Consider the following 25,909-nt stretch of genomic DNA (forward strand, 5'->3'; position numbering starts at 1 on the left):
CTTTCAGATTTATCCTGCTTTTCATCCTCAGGTCAAAGTTTTCATATACTGAGATATACCTTTCTTTGACTGTGTATCCGTATATAGCAGCTTCTCTATATATCCAGTTTTTTTCTTCAAACACGTTAATTTTCAAAGTGAACACACTGTCAGTGTGTAACTTGCAAAAGCAATAGATCGAGAATTAGAACATTACCCTAATAACCATGAGATTTCTTCTGCACTTTTCTAAAGTCATTACCCCTACCCCAGGGGTAACCACTATTCAATTTCTGTCACTATAGATTATATCTGTCCGAGTTTGAACCTCATTAATATATATACTCTGTGTCTGGCTTCTTTTGCACAATACTGTGTGTGTCAGATTCATGTTGAATTATTGCATGTAGTTATAGTTTGATTAATTTCATTGCTTTATATTATTCACTTATGTGAATAAACCATAATTTTATTTATCCATTCTATTATTGATTGCCATTTAGGTAGTTTTTATTTGAGGACAATTACAAATATTACTGCTATAAGAAAATTCATAGCTGTCTTTTATTGCACGTATGTACACTTTCTTTTGTATATAAACCAAAAGTGGAATTTCTGAGTTATAGGTCGTATACATAGGTTACCTTTTATTGATACTGCCAAACGATTTCTGAAGTGACTGTCCAAAATTTCACTTTAAAAGAAAGGAAAAGTCTGTCTGTTAATATCAGGTATGGTAACAGTCGAAACAGTAAGCTCTAAACAAACAAAAAGAACAGAGCTTTAAAATGAGTGCAATAGATAATACAGATCAATGGTTTAGGACTGCTTTCTTATCAGATAACCAACAGCAAATTTACTGTAAGTAACACTGGAAATAAGAAGATATGTATTGGTAGGGAAACTTTCATTAATGTCTTAACTCATGCTAGATGAACTAGATATAAAAAATGTATCTACCAATAATAATTTGATAGAGCTAATAGATTAAGGTAGCTTATAGCCTCAAAAAAGTTACTATTCCTTATTTGGATATGAAATAACTTAAAAACTGACCATTTATTAGGCATGAATAACATTCAGTAAATTTCAAAAGTAGAAACTGTACATTTCAGTAGTTCCACAATGCAATTAAATATGAAGTTAATAACAAGAGATTCAAAAAGAAAAATATTCACATGGAAATTTTTTAACTAGCATAAACAACCCAGACCAACAGGGACTTAAAAATTTATGTTGCAGAACATCTTTTTAAAAAAATTTTATTTATTTATTTGACAGAGATCACAAGCAGGCAGAGAGGTAGGCAGAGAGAGAGCCCGCCGCTGAGCAGAGAGCCCGCCGAGGGGCTTGATCCCAGAACCCTGGGATCATGACCTGAGCCAAAGGCAGAGGCTTTAACCCACTGAGCCACCCGGGCGCCCCCATGCCCAGATGTTGCGGAACATCTTTAAAAATAAAACAATGCGCAGGGGCACCTGGATGGCTCAGTGGGTTAAGTCTCTGCCTTCGGCATAGATCTTGATCTGAGGGTCCTGGAATTGAGCCCCGCATCCTGCTCTCTGCTCAGCGGGGAGACTGCTTCCCCCTCTCTCTCTCTGCCTGCCTCTCTGCCTGCTTGTGATCTCTCTGTCAAATAAATAATTATTTTTTAAATCTTAAAAAAAATAAAACAATGCACAGAAGAAAAGCTACAGCCTGAAAAAGTGTTAATAAACGTATCAGAATGAAATGAATGAACAAAATATACCATTCTAGTCATTAGAAACAAAATGAGAAAATTTAAAAAGGAATCGGTAAGAATAAAGTTTAAGTCAGTGAGTTAGAAAAACACAAAATAATAGAACTAATAAAGAGCTGCTTTTTTCTTTTTTTTCTTCTTTCTTCATTATTTTAAAATCTAAGAAGAGGGAGGGAGAAGTGGAATAAGCAGCCACATACGCAGCTCCCCAGATTAGCAGATTTTAATCTTTTGTCATTTTTGCCTCAGGATTTTTTTTCAACAAAGTAGTCAGAATATTACAGATACTTTGTCTCACAGGCAGTCACTTTTATGAATGTTATCTATATCCATAGAGCTCATAGTTTTATATTTTTACCACATGATTTTATATATATAAACACTACTTGAAGTTGTTCTATGTTTTAGGTTTTTAAATAACTGGGAACCCGATGGACTTAGAGTTCTGCAACTCATCTTTTTTTTCATTCCACATTGTGTTTTCAGACCTATTCATGTTAGTATATGTATTTCTGACTTTACGTCCTTTTCCATTGTTTTGATTTCCTGTGTCAATCCCGCTATATCTGAATTACCATATATAGTTATAAAAATATTTATTCGATAATGCAAGTTAATCCTGCATCTTTTTCTTCTTCAGCATTGCCTTAGCTACTTGTAGCTACTTATATTTCCTTATCGATTTTAGAATTAGTCTGTTTCCACAATTAAAACTGCTGACATTTTGACATCGAATTACATTAAAAAATATATTATCTGCAAGTGAACAGTTTTCTTCATTTTAAATTTTCATGCCCCCTTTTTTTCTTGCCTAATTTTGATTGCTAAATGTAGTATAATGTTGAACAGATGTGGTGGTGGGTGATCTTTGTCCTATTCTGTTTTAGGAGTATATATTCAGTAATTATGAGTAAGTATGATAATTCGGTATAGGTATTTTTGTAAATACTCTTCTGGTTCAAAGAAATTTCCTTGTATTCTTAGTCTGCTAAGAATGTCAGTCATAAATTGGTGTTAAGTTTTGTCAAATACTTTTCGTGTATATATGATCTTGATCAAAGTTTTCTCCATTTTTCTGTTAATTTGGTTAATCACGAAACCAACCTTGGTGGGTGTATACTCACTTGGGTTTTTCCTGGAGAGTTAATATAGTAGTTTATAATAAGGTATGTTTGACAGACATCAGAACTTCCTTGAAAGCAGATTTTGGTAGGTTGACTTCTGGCATTAGAAGGTAGGGTGGAACCAAGATATAAGTGCCTTTGCAAACCTGTTTTATTTAGCAGTTCCTGTAGTGCCTACCACAAGTGCTCAATGAATGCTCTTTGGACAGAGATGTCCAAAACTATGAAGACGAATTTTTCCTAATGCCAGTGCGATTCTAGCATTGCCAATTTTGTGACTATAAATTCTTTAGAGAATTTGAACATTGTCAGACTTTCATTTACCTCCTCACAGCATCCATATTTTTTGTCTATTAACTTTATTCAGTGATTTCATATATATAAAGGTCACAGAATTACTGTACTACACTGAGATGTGCATTAAAAATACACTTTATTAAAAATATGTTGACATCCTTTATGAATTCTGTTTAACAGAATGAAAAAAGCTAGTTTTGTTTTTTTAACATTTTTAAATTATTACTATTTTTTAAAAGATTTTATTTATTATTTATTTGACAGATGGAGATCACAAGTAGGCAGAGAGGCAGGCAAAGAGAGAGGGGGAAGCGGCCCCCTGCTGAGCAGAGAGCCCAATGTGGGGCTCGATCCCAGGACCCTGGGACCATGACCCGAGCTGAAAGCAGAGGCTTTAACCCACTGAGCCACCCAGGTGCCCCTAAATTATTTTTTTAATAACATATAATGTATTATTTGCCCCAGGGGTACAGGTCTGTGAATAGCCAGGCTTACACACTTCCCAGCACTCACCATAGCACATACCCTCCCCTGTCCATAGCCCAACCACCCTCTTCCCACCCCCCTGCCCCTGGCAACCCTGTTTGTTTTTTCAGATTAAGAGTCTCGTATAGTTTGTCTCCCTCCCAATACCATCTTGTTTCATTTTTTCCTTCCCTACCCCCCAAACCCCCCACTATGCCTCTCAAATTCCTCATATCAGGGAGATCATATGATAATTGTCTTTCTCTGATTGACTTATTTTGCTGAGCATAATACCCTAATACCCTCTAGTTCCATTCACGTTGTTGCAAATGGCAAGATTTCATTTCTTTTGATGGCTGCATAGTATTCCATTGTATATATATGTATGTGTGTGTGTGTACACGTACATATATACATACATATGTGTGTGTGTGTGTATACTTTATCCATTCATCAGCTGATGGACATCTAGGTTCTTTCCAAACTTTGGCTATTGTGGACATTGCTGCTATAAATGTTTGGGTACACGTGCCCCTTTGGATCACTACATTTGTATCTTTAGAATATATACCCAGTAGTGCGATTGCTGGGTTGTAGGGTAGCTCTATTTTCAACTTTTTGAGTATCCTTCATGCTGTTTTCCAGAGTGGTTGCACCAGCTTGCATTCCCACCAACAGTTTAGGAGGGTTCCCCTTTTTCTGGATCCTTGCCAGCATGTGTTGCTTCCGGACTTGTTAATTTTTGCCATTCTGACTGGTGTGAGGTGGTATCTCGTGGTTTTGATTTGTATTTCCCTGATGCTGAGTGATGTGGAGCACTTTTTCATGTGTCTGTTGGCCATCTGGATGTCTTCTTTGCAGAAATGTCTGTTCATGTCCTCTGCCCATTTCTTTATTGGATTATTTGTTCTTTGGGTGTTGAGTTTGGTAAGTTCTTTATAGATTTTGGATACTAGCCCTTTATCTGATACGTCATTTGTAAATATCTTCTCCATTCTTTCCATTGTCTTTTGATTTTGTTGACTGTTTCCTTTGCTGTGCAAAAGCTTTTGATCTTGATGAAGTCCCAGTAGTTCATTTTTGCCCTTGCTTCCCTTGCCTTTGGTGGTGTTGCTAGGAAGAAGTTGCTGTGGCTGAGGTCAAAGAGTTTGCTGCCTATGTTCTCCTCAAGGATTTTAATGGATTCCTTTCTCACATTGAGGTCCTTCATCCATTTTGAGTCTATTTTTGTGTGTGGTTTAAGGAAATGGTCCAGTTTCATTCTTCTGCATGTGGCTGTCCGATTTTCCCAACACCATTTGTTAAAGAGACTGTCTTTTTTCCACTGGATATTCTTTCCTGCTTTGTCAAAGATTAATTGACCATAGAGTTGAGGGTCTATGTCTGGGCTCTCTATTCTGTTTCATTTGTCTGTATGTCTGTTTTTGTGCCAGTACCATACTGTCTTGATGATGACAGCTTTGTAATAGAGCTTGAAGTCTGGAATTGTGATGGCACCACCTTTGGCTTTCTTTTTCAACATTTCTCTGGCTATTCAAGGTCTTTTCTGGTTCCATATAAACTTTAGGATGATTTGTTCCATTTCTTTGAAAAAAAATTGATGGTACTTTGATAGGGATTGACTTAAATGTGTAGATTGCTTTAGGTAGTGTAAACAGTTTCACAATATTTGTTCTTCCAATCCATGAGCATGGGACAGAAAACTAGTTTTAATGCAATCTGTTCAAAACTTAGTACATCAGGAAATTGTTTCTTTGAGTAATTATTCAGTCATTCAGTCAGTCTGTACCCTGTCCTCTTTTAAGGTGGTGACTGAGGTATGGAAGAAGATCTTTCTGACTTGGGGAGGAAGATGTTCCCTGGTCCCTTCATAAATCTGTGCTAGCTGGTATCTACTGAATCTGATTTATCTGGCTCCTTTTTCTCGGCATTCTATAGCTGATAAATTTGTGTTATGTTTCATCTCAGTCATGGTGCAAGAGCCTCTTCTTTTCAACTGTCCTCCTTTGGATCTTGCTTCCTCCATAGATTTCTTGAGTCTCTGTCATGTCCTTCAAAGAGTTGCTGGATTCCATATATCCCACAGTCTGGGGTACTCTTGTCTTCTGCAAGAGCCCTGTCATACCCTACTCAGGATGTATGCTACAATGGGAACCAGAGGCTACTTAAAGTCCTCCTAACTTGACCATGACACTTTGCCCTCCTAACTACTGTCTATCTCACTCCTCCTGAATGTGCTGGAGTTGGGGGGTTCTGAGCACACATTTAACTGCCTACCTCCCTATGCCCCAGTCTTTCTTTTCTATCCCAGGTCTCCAAGGGGAGGGAGAAGGTTTTCCTCTCCCAATTTAACCTCCGTCTTGAGTCTGTGAGTGCCAATATGAAGCCTGGCATAGTATAAAAGAAGGCCATGGAAGGTCCCAGGATATTGATGACAAAGTGCATCTATTCAGAAGTAAGAAAATTAGCCACTAGAGGAAGACTATTTTGTGCTTTTCTTTCCATATTATCTGTTTTTCATCTGGAAATAGTAGGTTCATTTCTCCAGAAACATAGAGCAGAGTGCCTAGGAAAATTAAATTGACAAACCTGTGTACTCTGCATTTGGCTTGGGTTAGTCCTTTACTTGAGCTATTTTTTTTTTCATGAAGATTTTAGTTAATGTTTAGTGTCACTTCCTTTAAGTCTAAGGAACTTTCTTTATTATTTTTGGTGAGGCCAGCTGCTAGCAGTGAATTCTCTGTTTAACTGGAAATATTTTTCATAATCCTTTTCTTAAGTTGAAATTCACAGAATATAAAGTAAATTATTTTATTTTTTTAAAAGATTTTATTTATTTGTTTGGCAGACAGAGATCACAAGTAGGCAGAGAGGCAGGCAGGGGGAGAGGGGAGCAGGCAGAGAGCCTGATGTGGGGCTTGATTCCAGGACCCTGGGACTATGACCCGAGCTGAAGGCAGAGGCTTAGCCCACTGCACCACCCAGGCACCCCTAGAGTAAATTATTTGAAATTGAACATTCAGCAGCATCCACTCTGCCATTCACAGTATTGTGCATCTACCACCTCTACCTAGCTCCAAAGCATTTTCATCACTCTAAAATAAATCCTATGCATTAAGCATTTACTTCTCCATCCTATTCTTCCCCTAGCCCTTGGCAACAACCAGTCTGCATTTTGTCTCTATGAATTTGCCTATTCTGTATAATTCATATTGGTAGAATAATAAAATATGTTACCTTTTCTGTCTTGCTTATTTAGTATGATCATTTTATTTTTGAAAGCTCATCTTGCTAGATATATCATTATTATTTGAGGGGTACCTGGGTGGTGTAGTTTATTAAGCATCTGACTCTTGGTTTTTGCTCTGGTCATGATCTCAGGGTCATGAGATCAAGCCCTGCATCAGGATCAGGCTCTGCACTGAGCAACAGAGTCTGCTGGGGACTCTCCCTCTGCCTGCCTCCCCCCACAAGCCCCCATGTGCATGTTCTCTCTCTCTTTGTTAAACAAGTAAATCTTAAAAAAAAAAAAAAGATTATTAGTAGATACTTTTTTTTTTAAGTATTTTTAATATATTGTCTCAATGCCATTTGGCTTTCATTGTTTCAGATGAGAAGTCAGCTGAACAGTTCTATCGTGGTCTATAGATAATGGATTGAAACTTGTGCTGCTTTTAAGTTTTTCTCTTTACTTTTATCATTTTTAAAGTTTTATTTTATTTTTTAAAATTTAATTTAATTTTTTTTAAAGATTTTATTTATTTGACAGAGAGAGAGATCACAAGTAGGCAGAGAGACAGGCAGAGAAAAGGGGGGAAGCAGGCTCCCTGCTGAGCAGAGAGCCTGACATGGTTTCTCAATCCCAGGACCCTGAGATCATACCCAAGTGGAAGGTAGAGGCTTAACCCACTGAGGTACCCAGGCGCCCCTTTAAGTTTATTTTTTCAGTGTTCTAAGAATCATTGTTTATGCACCATACCCAGTGCTCCATCCAATACATGACCTCCTTAATACCCACCACCAGGCTCACCTAACCCCCCCAACCTCCTCCCCTCCAAAACCCTCAGTTTATTTCTCAGAGTCCACAGTCTCTCATGGCTTGTCTCCCTCTCTGATTTCCCCCAGTTCACTTTTCCTTTCCTTACTCCTAATCTCCTCCATGTTATTCCTTGTGCTCCACAAGTAAGTGAAACCATATGATAATTGACTCTCTCTGCTTGATTTATTTCACTCAGCGTGATCTCCTCCAGTCCTGTCCATGTTGATACAAAAGTTGGGTATTCATCCTTTCTGATGGAGGCATAATACTCTATTATATATATGGACCATATCTTCTTTATCCATTCGTCTGTTGAAGGGCATCTTGGTTCTTTCCCCAGTTTGGCGATTGTGGCCATTGCTGCTATGAACATTGGGGTACATATGGCCCTTCTTTTCACTGCATCTTTATCTTTGAGGTAAATACCCAGTAGTACAGTTGCAGGGTCATAGGGTAGCTCTATTTTTAATTTCTTAAGGAATATCCACACTGTTTTCCAAAGTGGCTACACCAACTTGCATTCCCACCAGTAGTATAAGAGGATTCTTTCTTCATATCCTCTCCTCTTGTTTACTGTCTTGTTGATTTTAGCCGTTCTAACTGGTGTAAGGTGGTATCTCAGTGTGGTTTTGATTTGAATCTCCCTGATGGCTAATGATGATGAACATTTTTTCATGTGTCAGCCATTTGTAAGTCTTCTTTGGAGAAGTGTCTGTTCATGTCTTCTACCCATTTTTTGACGTGATTATCTGTTTTTTGAGTGTTGGGTTTGAGGAATTCTTTATAGATCTTGGATATCAGCCCTTTGTCTGTAGTGTCATTTGTGAATATCTTTTCCCATTCCATGGGTTGCCTTCTTGCTTTGTTGACTGTTTCCTTTGTTTCCATGAGCAGAGAATGCTTTTCCATCTTTTTGTGTCTTCTTCAGTTTCTTTCATGAGTGTTCTGTAGTTCCTTGAGTACAGATCCTTTGCCTCTTTGGTTAGGTTTATTCCCAAGTATCTTATGGTTCTTGGTGCTATAGTAAATGGAATTGATTCTCTAATTTCCCTTCTGTATTTTCACTGTTAGCGTATAAGAAAGCAACTGATTTCTGTGCCTTGATTTTGTGTCTTGTCACATTACTGAATTGCTGTATGAGTTCTAGTAGTTTGGGGGTGGAGTCTTTTGGGTTTTCTGTATAAAGTATCATTAATCTGTGAAGAGAGAGAGTTTGACTTCTTTGCAAATTTGAATATCTTTTATTTCTTTTTGTTTTCTCATTGCTGTTGCTAGGGCTTCTAGTACTATGTTGAACAACAGTGGCAAGAGAAGGCATTCTTTTTTTTTTAATTTAATTTTTTAAATAAACATATAATGTATTATTAGCCCCAGGGGTACAGGTCTGTGAATTGCCAGGTTTACACACTTCACAGCACTCACCATAACACATGCCCTCCCCAATGTCCATAAACCCACCACCCTCTCCCTCTCCCCCCGCCCCCCTCAGTTTGTTTTGTGACATTAAGAGTCTCTATGGTTTGTCTAGAGAGAGGGCATTCTTTTTGTGCTCCTGATCTCAAAGGGAACACTGTCAGCTTTTCCCCATTGAGAATGATATTCACTGTGGGTTTTTCATAGATAGATTTTATGAAGTTGAGGATTGTCCCCTCTATCAATATGCTTTGAAGAGTTTTAATCAGGAACGGATTCTGTATTTTGTCATATGCTTTTTTTTGCATCAGAGGACCATGTTGTTCTTTTCTCTTCTCTTATTGATTTGTTCTCTCACATTGATTGATTTGTGAATGTTGAACCACCCTTGCATCCCCAGGGATAAATCCCACCTGGTCATGGTAGATAATCTTTTTAATGTACTCCTGGAGCTTATTAGCTAGGATCTTGTTGAGAATCTTGGCATCCATATTCATCAGGGATATTGGTCGAAATTCTCCTTTTTGATGGGGTCTTTGCCTGGTTTGGGGATCAGGGTTGTGCTGGCTTCATAGAAAGAGTCTGGAAGTTTTCCTTCCGTTTCTATTTTTTGAAATAGCTTGAGGAAATTAGGTATTATTTCTTCCTTTAATGTTTGGTAGAATTCACCAGGAAATCCATAGGGTCCTGGCTCTTGTTTTTTTGGGAGGTTTTTGATCACTGCTTCAATCTTGTTACTAGATACTGGTCTATTCAGGTTGTCAGTTTCTTCCTGTTTCAGTCTTGGAAGTTTATATGTTTCCAGGAATGCATCCACTTCTAGGTTGCTTACCTTATTGGCATATAACTGTTGATAATAATTTTGGATGATTGTTTCTATTTCCTTGGTGTTAGTCCTGATCTCTCCCCTTTCCTTCATAATTTTATTAATTTGGATCCTCTGTCTTTTCTTTTGGATTAGTTTGGCCAGTGGTTTATTGATCTTATTGATTCTTTTTAAAGAACCAGTTTCTGGATTTGTTGATGTGTTCTACTGTATCTCGGATCTCTAACTCATTGATCTCTGCTATAGTCTTGATTATTTCCTTTCTCGTGTGTGGGGCTGGCTTAATTTGTTGGTGATTTTCCAATTCTTTAAGGTGTAAAGAGAGCTGGTATATTTGGGATTTTTCGGTTTTTTTGAGTGAGGCTTGGATGGCTATGTATTTCCCTGTTAGGACCATCTTTGCCATATCCCATAGGTTTTTGGACCAATGTGTCTTTATTCTCACTGGTTTCCATTAATTGTTTAAGTCCTTTTTTGATTTCCTGGTTGATCCAAACATTCTTGAGCAGGTTTGTCTTGAGCTTTCAAGTGTTTGAATTCCTTCCAAACTTTTTTTTGTGGTTGAGTTCCAGTTTCAAAGCATTGTGGTTTCAGAATATTCAGGGAATAATCTCAGTCTTTTGGTATCGGTTGAGCCCTGATTTGTGACCCAGTATGTGGTCTATTCTGTAGAAAGTTCTGTGTGCACTCGAGAAGAATGAGTATTCAGTTTTAGGGTGGAATGTTCTGTATATATTTATGAGATCCATTTGGCCCAGTGTGTCATTCAAAGCTCTTGTTTCTTTATTGATTTTCGGCTTGGATGATCTGTCTATTATTGAGAGTGTTGTGTTATTATCCCCTCCAATTAATGTATTCATATCAATATGACTCTTTATTTTGATTAACAATTGGCTTATGTAGTTGGCTGCTCCCATATTGGGGGCATAAATATTTACCTGTTAGATCTTCTTGGTGGATAGACCCTTTCAGAATGATGTAGTTTTCTTCTGTATCTCTGACTACAGTCTTTAGCTTAAAATCTAATTTTATCTGATACGAGAATCACTATCCCAGCTTTCTTTTGAGGTCTGTTGGCATGAAAGATGCTTCTCCATCACTTCACTTTCAGTCTGGATGTATCTTTAGGTTCCAAGTATGTCTTTTGTAGACAGCATGCGGATGGATCCTGTCATTTCATCTGATCTGCAACCCTGTACTGTTTTGTGGGAGCCTTTAGGCTGTTCACGTTGAGAGTGATTATTGAAAGTTAAGCTTTTCTTGACATCGTGTTGCCTGTGAAGTCTTTGTTTCTATAGATTGTTTCTGTAAATTTCTGTTCTGTGTCACTCTTGCGTTCTTTCTTCTTTTATATATCCCCCCTTAAGATTTCTTGTAGTGCTGGCTTGGTGGTCACATACTCTTTTCAACCTTGCCGGGCTTGTAAGCTCTTTATCTCTCCATCCATTTTGAATGTCAGTCTTGCTGGATAAAGTATTCTTGGCTACAAGTTCTTCTCATTTAGTGCTCTGAATATGCCTTGCCACCCCTTTCTGGCTTGCCAGGTTTCTGTGGACAGGTCTGACATTATTCTGATAGACCTTTCTCTGTAGGTAAGGAATCTCTTTTCCCGGGATGCCCTTAGAACCTCTTGTCTAAAATTACGATTCATGAATTTGACAATCAAGTGTCTGAAGGTCTTTCTAGATTCATTGATTTTGGTAGGTGTCCTTTCTGCCTTTATCTAGGACACGAATGCTTGTTCAATTCCCCATATTGGGGAAATTTTCTTATAAAATTTGTTCAACTCTATCTTCTATAGTCTTCTTTCTCCACTCCCTCAGGGATCCCAGTAATTCTGACATTAAAACGTTTCACGGTATCATTTATTTCCCTAATTCTGTTTTCATGGCTCATGGCTTCTAAGCTGTTTGTTTCATGCCGCCTCCTGATCCTTTTTCTCTATCAGTTTGTCCTCTAGATCAATAGTTCTGTCTTCTGCCTTGGTTACCCTTGCTGTTAGAATATTTAGATTAGATAGGATCTCATTGATAGCATTTTTAACCTCTGCCAGGTTGGCTCTCACCTCTGCTTTTAGAGATTCTGTGTTGTCACTAATGGTTTTCTCCAACCTAGCCATTGCCTGGATAATTGGTACCCAGAATTCCCTTTTCGACATACTGTTTATGTCCATACCCAACAGTTCTGTGAGAAAGGGCACATTCTCTGAATTTTTCCTCTGTTGGGTGTTCCTCCTCCTAGATATTCTGATGAGAGATGGTTGAGGGGATGTATAGCTGAATATATGAACCACAATCCAGGCAAGGTGCACCCTGGAAAGTTTCAGAGTGATCAGAAGTCACCACCAAAAAGAAAGAAAAAAAGAGAGAAAGAGAGAGAGAGAGAAAAAAAAGAGAGAACCTACCCAGAATGAACCCCCAAAGTAAGATTTATGAAGTATATAAACAAAAATGAACAAAGAAAAAGACCGACAAAAGTATATGATAAGAAAAAAAGAACTCAGCCAAAATGAACCCCACGAATAAGATTCGCATAATAACAGAACAAAAACAAATACACAGAAACACTGACAGACAAATAAGATGGGAGGGTAGTTATGAATCCTTGAAGTGGGCACAGAAGGTTATTTTGGTTCTTCTTGAGTGTATCTTGATATCTTTGTTAAAGGACTCAACTTTCCAGAGATAGAGGAAGATTAAAACTGGTTTATATATAGAGATATATTTTTTTTAAAGATTTTATTTATTTATTTGACAGAGAGAGATCACAAGTAGGCAGAGAGGCAGGCAGAGAGAGAGAGGAAGAGGCAGGCTCCCTGCTGAGCAGAGAGCCCGATGCGGGACTCGATCCCAGGACCCTGAGATCATGACCTGAGCCGAAGGCAGTGGCTTAACCCACTGAGCCACCCAGGTGCCCCTAGAGATATTATTGAGTAGGGAAAAAGAATTACCATGAAACTTAGATCTACATGTATATTAAGGAAAAAAAAGAAAAGAAAAAGAAACAGGTATATGTATGAAAAGTTCAGTTTTAAAAGTTATGGAATATGTTGTATTAAACCTCTAGTTGTAATGGTAAGTAGGTTAAAAAAATTAAAAGAATAAGAAGCGTGAGAATGAATTTTTTTAAAAAGTTGTGTCTATGAAATAAATTGCTTTTCCCTGATGTTGGGGTTTTACAGTTTTATGTGGACCCTGTGGTGGTTTTCCTCCTGTTCTTTCAGTGTGCCTTCTGAGGGAGAGGCCTGTTGCATTGTTCTCCTGTCAGTCTTGCTTGGGTTGGGTTGCCCTGCAGGTTATTCCCTGGGCTGGGCTTTGTGGAAACCAGTTTTTCAGGCTTTTGTTCTCTGGAGGTATTTGTTTTTTTGAAGCTTTTTGCCCCTTTTCAGAAGGTCAGAGTAAAGAAAAAGAGAGAAGCCTTAGACTGTTTCCCTCTGGGTGATCCAGAACACACAGACTTTACCTCTACAAACTCCACTGAACAGTGCAACCACCCACAGGCGGTTTGTACCTCCAGCAACCATCATCCTAGTGGTCACCCGAGGCACCCGCTTGTCTCTGCACCCCCCGTGCCACTAAAATCACGAGGGAGCCCGCTTCCAGTGGCTGCCTTTGCCAGGACTACTGTCTGGAGTCCAGGCCCCACCAGCGGGTGTGCTCAGACCTAGTGGTCCCTCAGTTCACCGAAGGGTGCCACCAAGGGATCCCGACCAGAGATTGTGCTGGGTTCTCTCATGTGGGGGCTGGTAGCATTCAGACCCCATGGCGGGTCACGGAAGGCTGTGGTCCTAGAGACTGCCATCTGGTGCCCACACTAGGCTCTCTCAGGTGCTGCCAGAAGGGGGAGTGAGCCCAGTTGACTGGTGGTGCAAGCAGTGGAAAGCCACGAGCTCAGGGACCTCGGACTGGAGGCTCCACTGGACTCTCTGGCAGGGGTGGTCACCTGCGGTGGCTGACCTGGTTCCATGCGCTTAGGCCTGTGCCCGAGACCGCCCAATTCTACCAGTTGCCCCTTAGGATCTTTTGCTCTTTTTGAGTGCTTTTAACCAGACTCCAAGTTAATTCTGGTCCCCAATCACAGGGCAGTTTCATATTGGAGTATTACTTTCCAGTGGGTTGCTTCTGGTGGCTCCCTTCCCCATCTGTTTATCCTCCAATATCAGTCTGAGCGTTCCCACTCCACTTTTCCTCTCCACTGACGTCTTCTGCCCTGTGGAGATCCACAAGTGTATAATCTTATATTTCAGTCTGATTTCATGGTTGCTCAGAGTGTTCTGGTAGATATATGGCTCACTTTAGAGGACCAGTTGAAACTCCTGCTGCTCTGCCATCTTCCCCCAGGAACCAAGTTTTTATTTTATTTTAATGCCGGTATAGTTAACATACAGTGTTGTATTAGTTTCATGTGTACAATACAGTAATGCAGCAATTCTGTATATCACTCAGTGGTAATTATACATGTACTTTTAATCTCCTTCACTTATTTTACCTATCCGCCCCATCCACCTCCCCTTAGGTAACCATTAGTATGTTTTCTATAGTTAAGGACCTGTTTCTTAGTTTGTCTTTTTTTTTTTTTTTCTTTGTTAGTTTTGTTTCTTAATTTTATATATGAGTGAAATCCTATGGTATTTGTCTTTGACTGACTTGTTTCACTTAGTATGATACCCTCTGGCTCTATCTGTGTTGCTTCAAATGGTAAGAATTCATTCTTTTTTATGTCTGAGTAGTACTCCTGTGTGTGTGTGTGTGTGTGTACTACATCGTTTTTATTCATCTATCAATAGACACTTGGGTTGCTTCCATAATTTGATTATTATAAATAATACTGCAATAAACATAGGGTTGCATATATCTTTTCAAATTAGTATTTTCTTGTTCTTTGGGTAAATACCTGGTAGTGTAATAACGATTATTTTTTTAAAAGGTTTTATTTATTTGACAGAGATCACAAGTAGGCAGAGAGGCAGGCGGAGAGAGAGAGAGGAGGAAGCAGGCTTCTTGCTGAGCAAGAGGCCGATGTGGGGCTTGATCTCAGGACTCTGGCATCATGACCTGAACCGAAGGCAGAGGCTTTAACCCACTGAGCCACCTCGGCGCTCCTTACTTTTTAATTTTTTGCAGAACCTCCATACTGTTTTCCACAGTGTTTGCAACAGTTTGTGTTCCCACCAACAGTGCATAAGGGTTTATTTTTTTTATTATTATTTTTTTTACAGTGTTTTTTTTTTTACAGTGTTGCTAACACTTGTGCCTTCTGTTGATGCTCCCAGACTATTACTAGGGCGGCAGTATGATAATTGCTTGTAGATATCTTTCCTTTTAACCAGGGCAGGAGTCACTTTGGAGTGGTGTTGGCCTCTATAAGGGTTGCTTACACGCTGACAGGCTTGTGGCACTGCTTTGGATGGGCTTTCATTAAGCATTTTGCAGGGGGCAAATCCACAGAAGCAAGTAGGAAGAGTTCAGGAGGTATGCTATTAGCAAGGTTTGCGTGGGACCTGGAGCTGAGGCCTGGCTGAAAGGGGTATGTCCACAGAAGAATGTGGAAGCAGGGCACCCTGTTAGCAAGTTAGGTGGCAGCAACTGTCAGCACTGTACTGGTTCTTGTTATTCCTGGAGAAATCTCTCAAGGATCCCTGCCTTCTAGCACAATGCTCTGAGATTAGTAAACAAATCCTCCCCCCACTCCCGCCTGGTTATGATGAGGGAGCAGGAGGCTGGCTGAGGACAAAGCAAAAGCTGGCGCCTTGCACCCCTTCTTCACCCGCTCCCCTCCATATGTGTAGCATTCCTCAGGCACCCCTGACTGCCATAAAACGATAAATAGTTAACTTGCAGGGATCGCAATGGCTCCGAACCTCCTCACCCCACCGAACCTAACTTAGGTTCTGGGACTTCATCAGTTATACCCCAGAGTTTTTCACACTGCTATTTCTATGTTGTATCTCTGTAGGGGTTTTTGTGCTCTCTTTATGGGTGGGGGCTCAATTTCCTCTCACCCAGCTCTCCCAGAACTGAGCCGGCTGATTTTACAAGTTCCAGGATTTGAGTCCCACTTACTATAAGAACACCTGAAACTTAGCCCCCTTGGTTTTCAAAGCCAGTGTTCTGGGGATTCATCTGACTGGACTCCCCAGTGAGCGAGTCCGTTTCTTTCCACTTTCTGTGCCTGCGGCATCCTTCCCTCTTGAATGTGGTTCCATGGGTTTGTTTAGTTCCCAACTATGTCTCTACCCTTCCTACCCTCTTTGATGGTGCCTCTTCTCTGTATTTAGCTGTAGTGAGTTGTTCTGACGTTTCCTGGGTCATTTTCTGGGTTACACTGATGTGAATGTTCTCTAGTTGTCTTTGTAGGGTCCTCCTGCTCCACCATCTTCCCTGGAGTTCTCCTTTCAGCCTCTTGAATATGAAGTGTTTGGGTTTGACTGTCCATGTTTATCCTGCTTAGGGTTCATTGACTATTTTGGATTTGTGTATTAGGGGGTTTTTAAATATCAAACCAGGATGTTTTCAGCCATTTCTTTTAATTCTTTTTTGTCCTTTCCTCTCTTTCTGATGTTCATATATACCTATGTTCATATACTTATTGCTGCTTCACATTTCTAAGTCTGTGTTCATTTTTAAACATTTTTTTCTTTCTTCCTCAGATTGTATAGTTTCTTTTAATCTATTTCTTCTTAAGCTTGTTGATTCTTCTGGTAACTCAGATCATCATGCAACGCTGATAAAGCCTTAGCCAGTTCAGCAACCAAACATTTCCTATCAGAAGAGTCTCACATCAGGTAGAAATGGTCCAGGCTTTAATACCCTCACTGTTAGTCTTAGCTGGAAGTATCTTGGGAAGATCATGGTCTAAGCATGAACTCAATAGTAGAAGCAAAGAAAGAACAGCTGGAGGATGTCCACCAACTATGCTTCTCAAAGTTGATTCTGTTGAAGGGGATCTTAGAACATATCTCTATGGTTGCAAAGATAGTAGTTTGAAATGCTCTCTGTCTGGCATGAGCATTTTTATCTATGTAGATTTAACTATGTAGATTTAACTATTTAGGATTGCTTGTGATGGCAATCCTAAATAACAGTTGCTTAAACAGGACAGAATTTTATTTGTCCCTCATGTAGAAGTTCAGGTACCAACAAACAGATCTAGTCCTCTGTCTCCAAGGTATAGGAAACCAGAAAACTTCTATATAATTACTCTATCTCATCCTCTAATAGTTCGCTTCTGCTTCATTAGCCCAAATGTATATTTACCTGGCTGTCACATTTCCTTTACTATTCCACAGGAAAGAGGAAGACAAAAAAGGTATCACCTCATCCCTTTAAACTCACTTACCAGTAGTTACACATAATATTTCTACTTTCATCTCATTGTCTAGAATTATTATTATATAAAAATACCTTTTCCAAGGAATTTAAGAATGATAATTTATTTCAGGAGGCCATGAGCCCAGGCAAAACTTTGTAAAAGGGGAAGAATACATCCTGGAGTAAAAGAGTAATGTTCTGTGCTACGGTAGCACACTGTTAACAGATTTCTTCTTTTTCTTTTTAGAGGGTGTAGGTTTCATATTTCCTTTTATTTATTTTATTATTGGAGTATAATTGACAAACTATGCCGTTTCCTTTCAAGTGTATAGTATTTGATTCAGCAATTCTTTTTTTTTTTTTTTAAAGATTTTATTCATTTACCTGACAGAGATCACAAGTAGGCAGAGAGGCAGAAGCAGGCTCCCCGCGAAGCAGAGAGCCCGATGTGGGGCTCGATCCCAGGACCCCAGGATCATGACCCGAGCCGAAGGCAGAGGCTTTAACCCACTGAGCCACCCAGGCGCCCCTGATTCAGCAATTCTTACATTACTCATTGCTCACCATGATAAGTGGTTACCACCTATCACTATACAAAAATATTATAAAATTATTCACTTTGTTTTCTGTGCTCTACTCTTCATTTTTGTGACTTATTTATTTTATAAGTGGGAGGTCACACCTCTTAATCTCCTTTATTTCACTCATTCCCTCCACACATCTGCCCTCTGGCAACCAGTAGTTCTTTGTATTTGAGTATTTTGTGGGGTCGTGGGTGTTTTTTTTGGTATGTTTATTTGTTTTGTATTTTAGATTTCATATAAAGGTGAAATCAGCTGATATTTGTCTTTCCTTCTCTGGCTTATTTCACTAATACCCTCTGGATGCTTCTATATTTTTGCAAATGGCGAGATCTCATTTTTTATGGCTGATTAATATTCCATCATGTATGTTTGTATATATATTACAATTTTAAATCTATTCATCTATCAGCGGACTCTGGTATCTTGGCTATTATAAAGAAGACTGCAGTAAACACAGGGGTGCATACATTTTTTTAAAAGATTTTATTTATTTGACAGACAGAGAGATCACAGGCAGGCAGAGGGCAGGGGAAGCAGCTCCCTGCTGAGCAGAGAGCCTGATGTGGGGCTTGATCCCAGGACCCTGAATCCAATCCCAGGATCCTGAAATCATGATCTGAGCTGAAGGCAGAGGCTTAACCCACTGAGCCACCCAGGTGCTCCTGCATATATCTTTTTGAATTAGTATTTTCATTTTGCATTTTGATGTCCAGTTTTCCCAACACCATGTGTTGAAAAGACTGTCTTAACTATTGGATATTCTTTCCTGCTTTGTCAAAGATTGACCATATAATTGTGGGTTCATTTCTGAGTCTTGTGTTCCACTGAGCCATTCCATTGTCTGTTCTTGTGTCAGTACCATACTGTTTTGATTATTACAGCTTTGGGGTTTTTTTTTAATTTAATTTTATTTTTTCAGTGTTTCTTGTTCAGTGTTCATTGTTTATGCTCAATGCCAAAGATACAGATGTAGTGAAAAGAAGGGCCATATGTTACTCCAATGTTCATAGCAGCAATGTCCACAATCACCAAACTGTGGAAACAGACAAGATTATTATAGATTTGTAATAAACCTTGAACTCCAGAATTGTGATGCCTCCAACTTTGCTTTTGTTTTCAAAACAAAACTGGGTCTATTCTGGGTCTTTCATGGTTCTATACAAATTTTAGGATTGTTTGTTCCAGTTCTGTGAAAAATGCTGTTGATATTTTGCTAGGGATTGCCTTAAATATTTGGACTGACTTGGGAAATATAGACATTTTAACAATATTTGTTCTTCCAGTCCGTGAGCATTGAATATCTATTTCTTTGTGTCCTCTTCAGTTTCTTTCATCATTGTTTTATAGTTTTCAGAGTACAGGTCATTTACCTCTTTGGTTAGGTTTATTCTCAGGTATTTTACTGTTTTTGTGAATTTGTAAGTAGGGTTGGTTCCTTGATTTCTCTTTCTGCTGCTTCACTGTTGGAGTATAGAAATGCAACAGATTTCTGATTGATTTTGTATCCTGTGGTTTTGCTGAATTCGTTTATCAGTTCCTGCAATTTTTTGGTGGTCTTTGGGTTTTCTCTATGTAGTATCATGTCATCTATAAATAGTGAAAGTTTTACTTCTTCCATACCAGTTTGGATGCCTTTTATTTCTTTTTGTTGTCTCATAGACTTCCAGTAATATGTTAAATAAAAGTGGTGAGAGTGGACATCCCTGTCTTATTCCTGACAGTACAGGAAAAAGCTCTGAGTTTTTACTCATTTAGGGTATTGTGGGTTTTTCATGTGTGGCCTTTTATTATGCTGAGGTATATTCCCTTTAATCCTACTTTGTTGAGTGTGTTTAGTGAATAGATGCTATACTTGGTTCAGATGCTTTTTCAGCATGTACTGAAATGATCATGTGGTTCTTAGCCTTCTTTTATTAATGTGATGTATCATGTTGATTGATTAGTGAATATTGAACTGCCCTTGCAACCCAGGAATGGTTCCCACTTCATTATGATGAATGATACCTTAAATGTATTGTTGGATTTGGTTTGCTTGTATTTTGTTGAGAATTTTTGCATCTATGTTCATCAGGGATATTGGCCTGTAGTTCTCTTTTTTAATGATGACTTTATCTGATTCAGGGTAATGCTGGCCTCATATAATGAATTTGAAAGTTTTCCTCCTTCTTCTACTTTTTGGGATAGTTTGAGAGGAATAGGTATTAACTCTTCTTTAAATGTTTGGTAGAGGGATGCCTGGGTGGCTCAGTTGGTTGGACAACTGCCTTCGGCTCAGGTCATGATCCTGGAGTCCTGGGATCGAGTCTCGCATCAGGCTCCCAGCTCCACGGGGAGTCTGCTTCTCTCTCTGACCTCCTCGCTCATGCTCTCTCTCACTGTCTCTCTCTCTCTCAAATAAATAAATAAATTCTTAAAAAAAAAATAAATGTTTAGTAGAATTCACCTCTGAAGGCATGTGGCCCTGGACTTTGTTGGGAGTTTTTGATTACTGATTCGACTTCTTTGCTGTTTTTGTTTTTGTTTTACTATCCAGGTTTTCTATTTCTTCCTGTTTTAGTTTTGGTAGTTTATATGTTGGAGGAATTTATCCATTTCTTCCAGGTTCTCCAATTTGTTGGCATATAGTCTTCATAATAATTCTCCTATAATTATATGTATTTCTGTGGTGTTCATTGTTATTTTTCCTCCCTGGTTTGTGATTTTATGTATTTGTGATTTCTGTGGTAAATTTAGCTAGAGGTTTATCAATTTTATTAATTTTTTCAATGACCCAGCTCCTGGTTTCAATTATCTTTCCTGTTGTTCTTTTAGTTTCTATATCCTTTATTTTTGTTCTGATCTTTATCATTTCCTTTCTTCTGCTGGCTTTAGGTTTCATTTGTTGTGGTTTTCCAAACTCCTAGGTATAAGGTTAGATTGTTTGAGAATTTTGTTTCTTAACGTAGGCCTGGTATCACAATAAACTCTTTTCTAACAGCTTTTTCAAAATCCCGCAAATTTTGGACTGCAGTGTTTTCATTTTCATTTGTCTCCATATATTTTTAAATTTCCTCATTGGCTTCTTTTTTGACCCATTGGTTGTTTAATAACCTGTTGTTTAGCCTCCATGTGTTTGTTTTTCCCAGTTTTTTTCTTCTGTTTTCATTTCATATTGAGGTAGAAAAGATGCTTTATGTGATTTCAGTCTTCTTATATTTATTGAGACTTCTTTTGATGTCTAAATATTATCTGTCCTGGAGAATTTTTCATGCCCCCTTGAACATAATGTGTATTCTGCTGTTTGGGGAAGTAATGTTCTGTATGTATCTGTCAGGTCCATCTTGTCTAATGTGTCATTCAGAGCCACTGTTTCCTTGTTGATTTTTTGTTTGATTGATCTATCCATTGGTTTAAGTGGGTTGTTACAGCCTTTTAATACTACTGTATTATTATCAATTTCAATTTCTCTATGTCTGTTAATGTCTTTTATATATGTATTGGGTATGTAGATATTTATAATTGTTATATCCTCCACTTGCATTTATCCCTTTATCATTATGCAGTACCCTTATTTGTCTCTTGCTAGTCTTTTTTTAAGTCTGTTCTGTTTATATAAGTATTGGTATCCTGGCATATGTTTTTTCATCTGTTCATTTTCCGTCTGTGTTTCCTTAGGTCTGAAGTGAATCTGTTATAGATAGCATATAGATAGGTATTGGGTTTTTTATCCATTTAGTACCTTGTGTCTTCTGATTGGAGCATTTAGTCATTACATTTAAAGGATTATTGATAGGTATGTACTTATTACCATTTTGTTGTTTTCTTACTTTTAGATCTTCTGTTTTTTCTTAAATAGATCTCTTCCTGTGTGGTTTGATGGGGTTTTTCTTGGTCTTATTCTTGGGGTCTTTTCCCTTTAGTTTTTGTGTATGTATTATAGATTTTTGATTAGTGGTTATCTTTAGGTTCATATATAACATCTTTTGTGTATAGCAGTGTATATTAAGTTGTTGCTTAAGTTTGAACACATTCTAAAAGATCTGAGTGTTTACTCTGCCTCGACATTTTATATATATAATGATGTCATATTTTACATCTTTTACTTTTGTGTCCCTTGACTAACTTTCATAGATATAATCAATGTTGCTACTTTTACGTTTTAGTTTCTGTACTGGCCTTTTAAGTGATTAATCTACTACCTTTATTATACATTTGCTTTTACGTGTGAATTTTTTTCTTAGATAATTTCCTTACCCCTAGTTTTAGCCTTTTTTTCCCACTTAAAGATTTCTTGTTAACATTTCTTATAGAGATGGTTTAATGGTGATGAGCTCCTTTAACTTTTTTTTTTTTTTTTTTGGTCTGGGAAACTCTTTATCTCTCTTTTTATTCTGAATGATAACCTTGCTGGATAGAGTATTCTTGGTTGTAGGTTTTTCCCTTTCAGCACTTTGAATATTTCTTGCCACTTTCTTGTGGCCTGCAAAGTTTCTGCTGAAAAATCATCTAATAACTTTCTGAGGTTTCCCTTGTTATGTAACTTTTCTTGTCTTTTGCTGCTTTAAACTTCTCTCTGTATCAGGTTTTTTCCATTGTAATTGTGTGTCTTGGTGTGGACCTACTTGGGGTCATCTTGTTTGGGGCTCTCTGCAGCTCCTGGACATGGCTGTTTCCTTCCCCACAGTAGGGAAGTTTTCAGCTATTATTTCTTTGAAGTTTTCTGCCCTACCCCCATTCCTTCTCAGATATAATACAAATGTTATTTCTCTTAATGATGTTGCAGAGTTCCCTTAACCTATTCTTCTTCTGCATCTGCTTCTTTCTTATATCTTTCTTCTTCACTTTTCTTCTTTCTTTTCTTTTTCTCCTCCTCTTCCACTTCCTCCTCCTCCTCATTATTTTTATTTTGCATTCATTTCATTTCATTTCTTCCAGATCACTGATCCATTCTTCTGCATCCTCTAATCTGTTAATGTCCTCTAGTATTTTTTTATATCAGTTGTTGAATTCTTCAGCTCTGATTGGTTCTTTTTCATATTTTCTATGCCTTTGCTGAATTCTGAGTTCATCCACTCTTTTCTCATGTCCTGTCAGAATCTTTATGATCATTACTTTGAATTCTTTTTCAGGCATATTTCTTATCTCCATTTAGTTTAGATTTTTAACTCTGATTTTGTCTTGTACTTCCATTTGGGACATACTCTTCTATCTCCTTTTGTCTGATTTTCTGTGTATGTTTTTTGTGTACTATGTAGGTGAGCTACATCTCCTGGTCTTGAAAGTTGAGGCTTATGTAGAAGAGGTCCTGTGGTTCCATGTAATGCAATCCCTACTGGTGACCAGAACCAGGTACTCCACTGGTGTCCCCTGTGTAGGTTTCATGCTCCCTCCTCTTGTGCCTGAACTGTATTTGCCTTCAGCCAAGCCAGCTGCAATGACCCGATTTGCTTTTTTTTTTTTTTTTTTTTTTTAATTATTTGACAGGGAGAGAGAAAGCACAAATGGGATGTGGTAGAGGGAGAGAGAAGCAGGCTTGAGCAGGGAGACACTTAACTGACTGAGCCACCAGGCACTCCCTGCTTTGCTTTTTGTGGGCATATTGAGCAGAATTTGCTCCCTGAGTTGTGGAGGGGGCCTGGCTACCACCAACATGTGCTTATTGGTGGGTAGGGCAAACTTTTAGCCTACCTGTCTACAATTAGCCTCTCTGTCACAGCTGCAGGTGCACTGAAGGGCAGGGTTTGCTCCCTGTACAACCAACTAAGAGACCCTGCTTCATGTAAGAGACCCTGCTTCAGGAACTGCATGTGCACTGGTGTGTGCTGTTATCGGTCCTCCTCCCCAGAGCAGGAATCCATTGGGAGTGGCACATTTCTGTCCAAGGCTACCTGCCAAGGGTAAGGAGGTAGGAGCTGCTTTAGAGGAATGCCTACTGAGGTGGATGAGTTGGGTGGGGAAGGTTGGCAGGGGGATGTCGGGTTGGGGCAGGCAGTGCTAGCAGGTTAGATAGGGTTAGTGTTTGCCTGCTTCATTATTTATGTTTTTTTTTTTTTTTTAAGATTTTATTTATTTATTTGACAGATCTCAAGTAGGCAGAGAGGCAGGCAGAGAGAGAGGAGGAAGCAGGCTCCTCACTGAGCAGAGAGCCCGATGCGGGACTCGATCCCAGGACCCTGAGATCATGACCTGAGCCGAAGGCAGAGGCTTTAACCCACTGAGCCACCCAGGCGCCCCCATTATTTATGTTTAAAACATCAACTTTTAGGGTCGCCTGGGGGACTCAGTTAAGTGTCTGCCTTCAGCTGAGGTCATGATCCCAGGGCCCTGGGTTCAAGTCCTGCATCCTCTGTCTGACAAATAAATAAATAAAATAGAAACTTTTAAATCTGGAGATTTATGTATATAAGGTCTAGATTTCTCATTTTTAGGCTATTTTCACATTTGCAAAATTATATTCAGTATTTTCAAGATGATTTAATTATTTCTTTTTGAATTCTCTCACTCTTGAGTTGGGTGCAGTTAGGATTTTCTTGCCAAATCTGTGGTGTTTGTTTTTAAATTTTATTTACTAGTTTATTGATCCATCTTAGGAGAAATATGAGGCTGAGGCAGTATTATCAAGAATTCATCTTACATGGTTCTGTCCTTCTATGTGATTAGTGAAACTATTATGCTAGGACCAGCTTTCTGCATTGTGTTTTCTCCTCGGCCCTACTTCTTAACCAGGTGCTTTGTTCAAGCTTAGGTTGGTGATTAACCCCATTAAAGGGAATTCCCAAGAACTCCCTGAATTTCAGGATCTTAAAACTTTGGCACTTTGCTTTTTAAAAAAATATTTTTCAGCTTTATTGAGATATAATTTACATATAATATTGTGTTAGTTTAAAGTATACAGTGGTGGGTACCTGGTTGGCTCTGTCAGTAGAGTATGCTTCAGCTCTTGATCTCAAGAGTTGTGAGCTTTATGAACTTAGATAATACAATCTCCAGATTTGGAAGATTTCAGGCATTATTTCTTTAAATAGGCTTTCTGCCTTTTTTTCTCAGTCTTCACATTCTGAGATTGTCATAATGTGAATATAGTTTTGTTTGATGATGCACCATGATTCATGTAGACTTCACTCTTTTTTTATTCTCTGAACAGATAATTTATAGTTCTGTCTTCTAACTCACAGATTCTTTCTTCTGCTTAATCCTTTGTGTTGTTGATGCTCTTTAGTGCATTTTTGTTTCATTTATTATATTCTTCTGCTCCAGAATGTTTGGTTCTTTTTTATGATTTCTCTGAGAAATTTTGATTTTGTTCATGTCTGTTTTCCTAATATCAATATATGTTTCTGTGTTTTTTGTAGCTCTTTGGGTTTCCTTAAAACAGCTACTTTGAAATATTTACTGGGAAAATCACATTTCCATGTCTTTGAGATCAGTTACTGATAGATTATTGTGATCCTTTGGCAGTATCATGTTTCCTTGATTTTCTTCATATTCCTTGAAGTTTCTGCCTTGCTATCTTCACATCTGAAGTAGCTCTCACATCCTCCAGTCATTAACTACTTGAAAGTAGTTAATTTCTCTCCTGAAGGAAAGAAATAACTTTCATCAGCACTGCTAGGGATTCTGAGGCTTTCTTAGAACTTCTATTAATACACCTGCCCCACTGTTCTTGCTCTTTCTTGTAGCAGAATTCTTAAGCTTGTCTACCTTCTCTTCATCCTACAGCACACTAGGTTGCTTGCTGACAGCCTCCTTGTTTTTCCAAAGGCAGCACTAAAACTCACGTTTCTGGTCTCTTCCTTGCCTGCATTCAGACTGGATCTCTGCTGTGGGGTGGGAGTTTGTGGAGATAAGGTCTGCAGAACTCTGAGGGTGCCCACGGGTGAGGGGGATCTGTAGGCAAAAAACATGGAGCAGCTCATGAGCAGTCTTCTTAGTGGAGTTTGCAACACAGTAAGATCTGGATCCCTTTAATACCCTATGAGATTCTTTATCTGCTATTCTCCCAGACTCATTCTACCCTCCAGGCATGCAGCTCAGAATTAAGTACTCTGGATGCAGTGAAAGAGAAATAAGCCACTTTGGCTCTATCCCACGCAGCTAGGAAACCAAGTGCTCACTCATACATTCTCACTTTCCTCCATGGATAAGTTCATTG

The 25,909-nt window shown here is 38.6% G+C and overlaps 1 protein-coding gene across 3 annotated transcripts in view; it reads left to right on the forward strand.

Annotated features, from left to right (window-relative positions):
* ZNF569 (zinc finger protein 569) overlaps positions 1-25,909 on the forward strand; it is a 49,595-nt gene that overhangs the window by 12,148 nt on the left and 11,538 nt on the right. Inside the window, exons 2-3 of one of the 3 annotated variants that reach the window (XM_059151441.1) lie at positions 23,013-23,106; positions 23,474-23,654. The exons of 1 other annotated variant lie outside the window; for it this stretch is intronic. The gene's annotated coding sequence lies outside the window, so the exon portion shown is untranslated. The remainder of the gene's footprint in view (positions 1-23,012; positions 23,107-23,473; positions 23,655-25,909) is intronic. One more of the 3 variants, XM_059151440.1, reaches the window with a different exon arrangement.

Source organism: Mustela lutreola, chromosome 16 (genome assembly GCF_030435805.1).
Source record: "Mustela lutreola isolate mMusLut2 chromosome 16, mMusLut2.pri, whole genome shotgun sequence".
Classification (NCBI taxonomy): domain Eukaryota; kingdom Metazoa; phylum Chordata; class Mammalia; order Carnivora; family Mustelidae; genus Mustela; species Mustela lutreola.